We start from the raw sequence: 7,110 nt of genomic DNA on the forward strand, positions 1-7,110 counted from the left end.
TCTGTTCTGAAGACTGCCTCTTGGTCCAAGTATCGGTTTTGCCTAATAACTTCCAGTAAAATCTTACTTATGTGCCATAATAATGGCATTATTTGATAATTTCTGCATTCTTGTGGATCACCGTTTTTTTAAATAAGCAACTATATATCTCTCTTCTAGTCTTTTGGTGGTTGGGGTTTTTTAAACAACAACACAAAGCAAGCAAACAAACAAACAAACCCAGAACACACTAATTTTTTAGTCTAGTATAAAACAAGAAATTGAAATTTATTTCTTTTAGTGAAGAATGCAACTCCACTCTTCCTCAGTTTTTCATTTCTGGAATAGTAGAAAATGTGATTGTCTGATTCAAAGTGACCAAATCCAGTTCATTTCATCTCACTAACACCTAGAATGTCAATGTTCATGTGTTCCATTTCAGTTTTGGCAACTTCTAGTTTTCCTACATTCATACTTCATGTATTCTGTGTTCCAATTATTAAAGGATGTTTGCAGCTGTTTTTCCTCATTTCAAGTGACTTCCAATCTAGATCTATCTCTAATACTATAGCTACCCATGTTCTTCTATCATTCTTAGGGTTTTGAGAAACCTGCTATTTCAGAAGTGGATTGTCAATTCTATTTTCTAGTCTGTCTTAATCTGGGAGCTCTGCTGATAAATGTCCACTAAGGATGACCTTTTTGGCATTTGACACTTTAGTGACATAGCTTCCAGCATCATAGCAACCCTCAAGTTACCCTAGTACAGTAAACAGACAGACAAATGCTATACTAATAAGAGTAAATGATAAATAAGCAGATATATACACACCTACACTGTCAAGTCATAAGCAACATGTAAATTATTCTCCTAATACATCAAGCTCACAAATGTTGTTGTTGTATACCATTGAGTCAGAATTGACTCATTTCTGACCCTCCAGTGGGTTTTCAGAGGCCGTAAAACACAAGGGGAGGAGAATGCCAATATTTATCCTGTGGAGCAGCTGGTGGATTCAAACCATGTACTTCTGCATTGGCAGTGCAGTTCCTTACCACTCAGCTTACCAGAGCTACCAGATAAGTGTTGAAAAACTTAACCCAAAAATTGAGGAAGAATGGAGTTGCATTTACAGTTAAAAAAACAATTTCAAGTTCTACCCTGAAGTACAATGTTGTGAGTGATAGGGTAGTATCTACACGCATAAAAAGAAGACCTATTAATATGACTATTATTCAAGTGTGTGCACCAATAGCTGAAGCCAAAGAGGAGGAAATTGAAGAATTTTAACCAAATTTTGAAATAAAAAATTGACTGAACATTCAATAAAGTGTGTTAATGATAACAGATGACTGGAATGCAAAAGTTTGAAACAATAAAGAAGGAAAGGTATTTGGAAAGCATGGACTTGGTGACAGAAATGAGGTCAGAAAAAGAATGATTGATTGAATCTTGAGGGCTCAATGATTTAGTCACTGCAAATACTTTAAAATAAAAATAACCAAATACACCACACAAATAGTGACTTTACGCACGGATCTCATCTGATGCACTGTACAGGAGTTGGTTTGACTACATTTGTGGAAGGAATCGCTGGAGCAACTCAAGATCAGCATGGCCAGGCCAGTGCTGAGTGTGGAACAGACCATCAATTACCCATGTGAAAGTTCAAACTGAAGTTGAAGAAAATGAAAACAAGTTCACTCAAACCCAAAACATGATAATTTTTTTTATCCTAAATTAGTCTCCCACACCTGGATTTAAAAATAGGTTTGAGACATTGAACAGCAATGACTGAAGACCAGATGAGTTGTGGGATGACATCAAGGATGCCATTCATGAAGGAAGGAATAGATCACTACAAAGACAGAATAGAAAGAAAAAGAAAAAATGGAAGGACTCTGAAATTTATACTAAAGAGTTGAGAAGCCAAAACAAAAGGCAGTTCAAGAAGATAAACCAAAATATGCAGAATATGCAGAGAACTGGAATTGGACAGTAATATGGAAGAACCAGCTCAGGATTTCTCAAGCTGGAAGAACTGAAAAACAAATTCAAGCCTCGAGGTGCAATACTGAGAGATAGTATGGACAAAATCTTGAATGATTCAGGAAGCATCAAAAGAAGATGGAAGGAATATGCGGAGTCATTGTAATAAAAAGAATTGGCCAACATAGAAATATTTCAGTTTTTGGTAGAGAGTTGAGAGAGAGAAAAGAAAAAGTTGGTCCCGAGAGACAAACAGGCCTTTATTAAGTGCTCTGAGAGGGATGCTAAGTGATAGCTCACAGAAAAGATCAGAATGGCATGCAGCCAGACAAGAGCAGTTGTATTTTATAGGACCTATTAAGGAGATTTAGAGGAGATAAGTAGTTTGCTCAGGAATTTGGGGGCAAGAGTCCTTTCGGGATGTGCGCAGGACCAGGGCCTTATCAGGATCTGGCCACTTAGTGGCCCTATCAGGATATGGTAAAAACTTACCAAGACAGACCTGGGGCTAAATATTTGGGGTGGGTGGGGACCTGGGACATTCTTCCTCCATTCAGGAAGTAGCATATTATAAAGAGCCAGTAGTAATGAAGGATGAAGTTGAAGCTTCTCTGAAGACAGAGGCAAAATATAAGTCCCAGGAATCAATGGGATACCAATTGACATGTTTCAACTAACAGAAGAGGCAACCCTGGATGTGCTCACGTGTCTGTGCCAGGAAATATGGAGGACAACTGCCTGGCTGACTGACTGGAAGAGATCACACTTGTTCCCATTCCCAAGAAAGATGATCCAAAACCATGCGAAAATTATTAAACAATATCATTAATATCACATGCAAGCAAAATATTGCTGAAGATCATTTAAAAAAATGGCAAGAAGTAACACAAGTTTGTTGATCGAGAACCAACAGTCATTTAAGCTGGGTTTAGAAGGGTCTGTGGTTCTAGAGATGGTGTTGCTGATGTCAGATGGATCCTGGCTGAAAGCAGAGAAAAGATAAAAATGCTTATTTGTGCTTTATGGACTATGCCAAGGCATTTGACGGTGTGCATCATAACAAGTTTTGGGTAATAGTGAGAAGAATGGGAATGCCTGGACGCATAATTATGCTCATACAAAATCTATACCTAGACCCAGAGCTGTGGTCCAAGGGGCTGTTGTGCAAGGAAACACTGCCTGATTTAAAATCAGGAAAGGTGTGCATCAGGACTGTATCCTTTCTCTGTGCCTATCCAATATGTACGTTGAGCAAACCAGTTGTGAAGCCAGACTCTATGAAAAAGGATGTGGCATCAGGATCACAGAAAGACTCATCAATAGCCAGCATTACACAAATGGCATAACTTTGCTTGCTGAAATTGAGGACAACTAGAAATGCTTGCTTTAGGAGAGAAAAGACTATAGCCTTCAATATGGATTGCATAGTAATATTTAAAAAAACCCAAAACATTTAACACTGGATTGATAGGCAATATTATGACAGATGGAGAAAAAGATTGAATTGTCAAGGATTTAATTTTGCTTGAATTCACATTCAGCATCCTTAGTACCAACAGTCAGGAGATCAGGAGACTTATTGCCTTAAATTAAGTCTGAACTCAGAGACCTCTTCAAACTAGTGAGGAAGAATGATGCAGTTTGAAGATTAAGGTGCATATGGTGTGATTCAGGCCAATCGCTTGCTATGCATCTGTGAGCTGAACAATCAATAAAGATGACAGAAGAATTGATACCTATCAAGCATGGTGCTGGAGGATAATGTGGAATATCCCGTAAACTGCCAAAAGAACAAAAATATGTGTCTTGGAGAAAGTATAGCCAGAGTGTTCCTTGGAAGCAAAGATGATGGAGTTTCATCTCACATGCTTTGGGCATGTTCTCGTAGTTAGGTGTTGTCACGTTGTGTATCACTCATAGCAACCTGATGAACATCCGACCTGCTGCTGTCCTATCCTGTGCCATCCTTACTATCTCTAATACACTTGAGCCGTTGCTGCAGTGATGGCATTAGTCCATTTTACTGGGGTCTTCCTCTCTTTTACTGACCCTCCACCTTTCCAAGCATGATGTCCCTTTGCAAGGAATAGCCTTTCCTAGTAGCATGCCCAAAGTACAAGAGATGAAGCTTTCTTATCCTTGTTCCAAGGAGCACTCAGGCTGTACACCTTTTCCAAGACATTTCTGTCAAAGATGACAAAGCTTTGTTTCATACTTTGAGCATGTTGTTAAGATAGGCAATAAGAGAGGTACATTATTCTTGGAAAAGTGAAGAGTCAACAAAAGTGAGGAAGATCCCCAATGAGATGGATTGACATGGTGACTGCAGCAATGGGCTAAAGTGTATCTGAAATGGGGAGGATGGCTCAGGATAGGACAGTGTCAGGTCTGATGCTCCTGGGTCATCATAACTTGTTCTCACTTGAAAGCTCCTAACAACAACAACATAAAACAGGAGGAAGAAAAACAAACAAACAATAACACACATACATCAAAAGAAAAACCAAGGACTTAAATAAAAAAACTTCACAGAGGAGTAGCAGAGCAGCTTTCTTCCAACAATAGCTCTCCTTCGCCCTCTAATGGCAAATGCCAACATCACCATATTATACTACAAAGTTAGAAGTCCAGGTAGATCGTCCACACCATGATCATAGAACAGGTTCTGAAGGGGAAATAACTGACACATATGTGAAACTACAATTCCAGAAGTGATTTATGTTCCCAAATAAAATTAGTTCAGAGAAGGTTTTCATCTGGACCTGAGATTTACGGGGAGAGAAGGAGAACAGAGGGCAGAAATTGTAAATAGGAGTTAAGAAAGGGGAGGAATGGTTCGTGAACTTGCTCTTTCAGATCATGACAGAGAGGGCAGCAGCGTTGACTGCACAGTTCAGCCTGGAATTTGGGCCAATTCTGAGAAATTCAACCCAAAGTCTATTTATTCTGCACTCCACAGTTTATATGTGAACCAATGGAATTACTTTCAGCTTAAATCCATAAACGTTATTTTCTTTTTCCTTTATCCACAAATAACTTTCCAGATCAAACTAGGACAAGGAAACAACATTTTTATTAATTCATTTGTGAAATTTATTGTGACTTCCTTTATTATCTAGGAAATGGCCATTATCTTTTTTAAAAAAAATACAGATATGTTACGCAAAGGCATTTGCCTGTGTGGATCACAACAAATTGTGACTAGACTTGAGAAGAATCGGAATCCCAGAACACTTGATTGTGTTCATGCCGTCTTGGACCAGGAAGCAGAACAGAGCATGGAAACACCGCATGGTTCAAAAATAGGAAAGGAGGAGGACTTGAAGTGTTTGCTGCAGAGGGTCAAGGACTGTAGTCTTCAATATGTATTGAAGATCAACATCCAAAGAACAAAGATTTTCACCACTGGACCAATTGGCAGCACCGTTACAGATGAAGAAGAAAATGAAGTTGTTAACAATTTCAACTTGTTCCACTCCACAATCAACACTCTTGGTACCAGCAGTCAGGAAGTGAAAAGATGAATTGCACAGGGGAAGTCTGCTGTCCATGACCTCTCCAAAGCACTAAAGAGTAATGATATCAATCTTGGGACTAAGGTGCACTGGATCCAGGTCATGGTCTTCACATTTCTTGCTATGCTTCAGAGAGCTGGACAATGATTAAAAATTACATAAGAAGAATCAACGACTGAGTTTTAGTTCTGGAGAAGAGTATTAAATATAACATGGCCCACAAAGAGAACAAATAAGTCTGTCTTAGAAATGGTAAAAACAAATTGTTCCTTAGAGGCAAGGATTTTTAAATAACTCCTTACAAATGTATTTCTTCTGGTTCTGTACCTCTAGGGTATTCCCTTTATTTGTGGTTTCCATTGTTTCTTCTATCATTTGTGCTTCTTTTGTAGCTATTCGAGTATGTCCATATCAACATATATCATCTGCCTTTTTTACTCTGGGGTATTCATTGGGTTTGCAGTATTCTCTCCTTTCTTTCTTTCTTTAAGATATAGTTTGTTTTTTCACAATATTTGATGCTGCCTGGTGCTTTCTTGACATTATGTGACCTTTTTCTTGATAAATGTTAGGCCATTTCTATTGTGTCTGCATAAGTTGTCAGTATCTTTATGATGTTATGGATAAGTTTTCAGCTTAAAATGTTCAATCTTTGGGGTGGACCACTCACTCTGTTGAAAGTTCTTTCTGGGAAAATTTCAATTTTCTAAAGTCCTTCAATGACAGACTGTGGCTGATTCTGAGGGGAATGGGCATCCCAGAACATTTGATTGTGCTTACATGAAACCTATACTTGGACCAGGAGGCAGTGGTCAGGATAGAGCAAGGAAACAACACTGCATGGTTCAAAATTGACAAGGGTGTATGCCAGGGATGCGTCCTATCTCTTTATCTTTTCAATCTATATGCAGAATCACCCCAAAGGCTAAACTCTCTGAGGAAGAGTGTGGCATCAGGATTGGAAAAAAACTCATCAACAATCTGTGTTATGCAGATGACATAACCTTGCTTGCTGAGACTGAGTAGAACCTGAAGAGCTTGCTACAGAAGGTCAAGGATTCACTATGGATTGAAGCTCAACATCAGGAAAACAAAGATTCTCACTACTGGACCAATTGGCAGCATTATGATGGATGGAGAAGAGATTGAGAGTGTTAACAGCTTTAGTTTGCTTGGCTTCACAGTCAACATTCTTGATACCAGTAGCCAGGAACTCAAAAGACAAATTGCATTGGGAAAATCTTCTGTCAGGGACCTCTGTTGAGTATTGAAGAGCAATGATGTCAGTCTGAGACTAAGGTGCACCTGATCCAGGGTATGTTGTTGTTGTTGTTATGTGCCATCTAGTCGTTTGTGACTCATAGCGACCCTATGTACAAGAGCTCTAAGTGCTGTTCTAGCCTGTGCCAACCTAGCCATCTCAAACACACTTATTCCCATCACACCAGTCACAGAATCGATCCATCTCATTGAAGGTCTTCCTCTCCTTCGCCGCCCCTCCACTCTGCCAAACATGATGTCCCTTTCCAAGGACCAGTCCATCCTTGCAACATGCCCAAAGTATGTCAGACGAAGCTTCAGAATCCTTGACTCCAAGGAGCATTCTGGCTTCACCTTCTCCAGGAC

The sequence above is a fragment of the Elephantulus edwardii genome, unplaced genomic scaffold, assembly GCF_000299155.1.
Source record: "Elephantulus edwardii isolate Elephantulus edwardi_28Jun2011 unplaced genomic scaffold, EleEdw1.0 scaffold00068, whole genome shotgun sequence".
Taxonomy (NCBI): domain Eukaryota; kingdom Metazoa; phylum Chordata; class Mammalia; order Macroscelidea; family Macroscelididae; genus Elephantulus; species Elephantulus edwardii.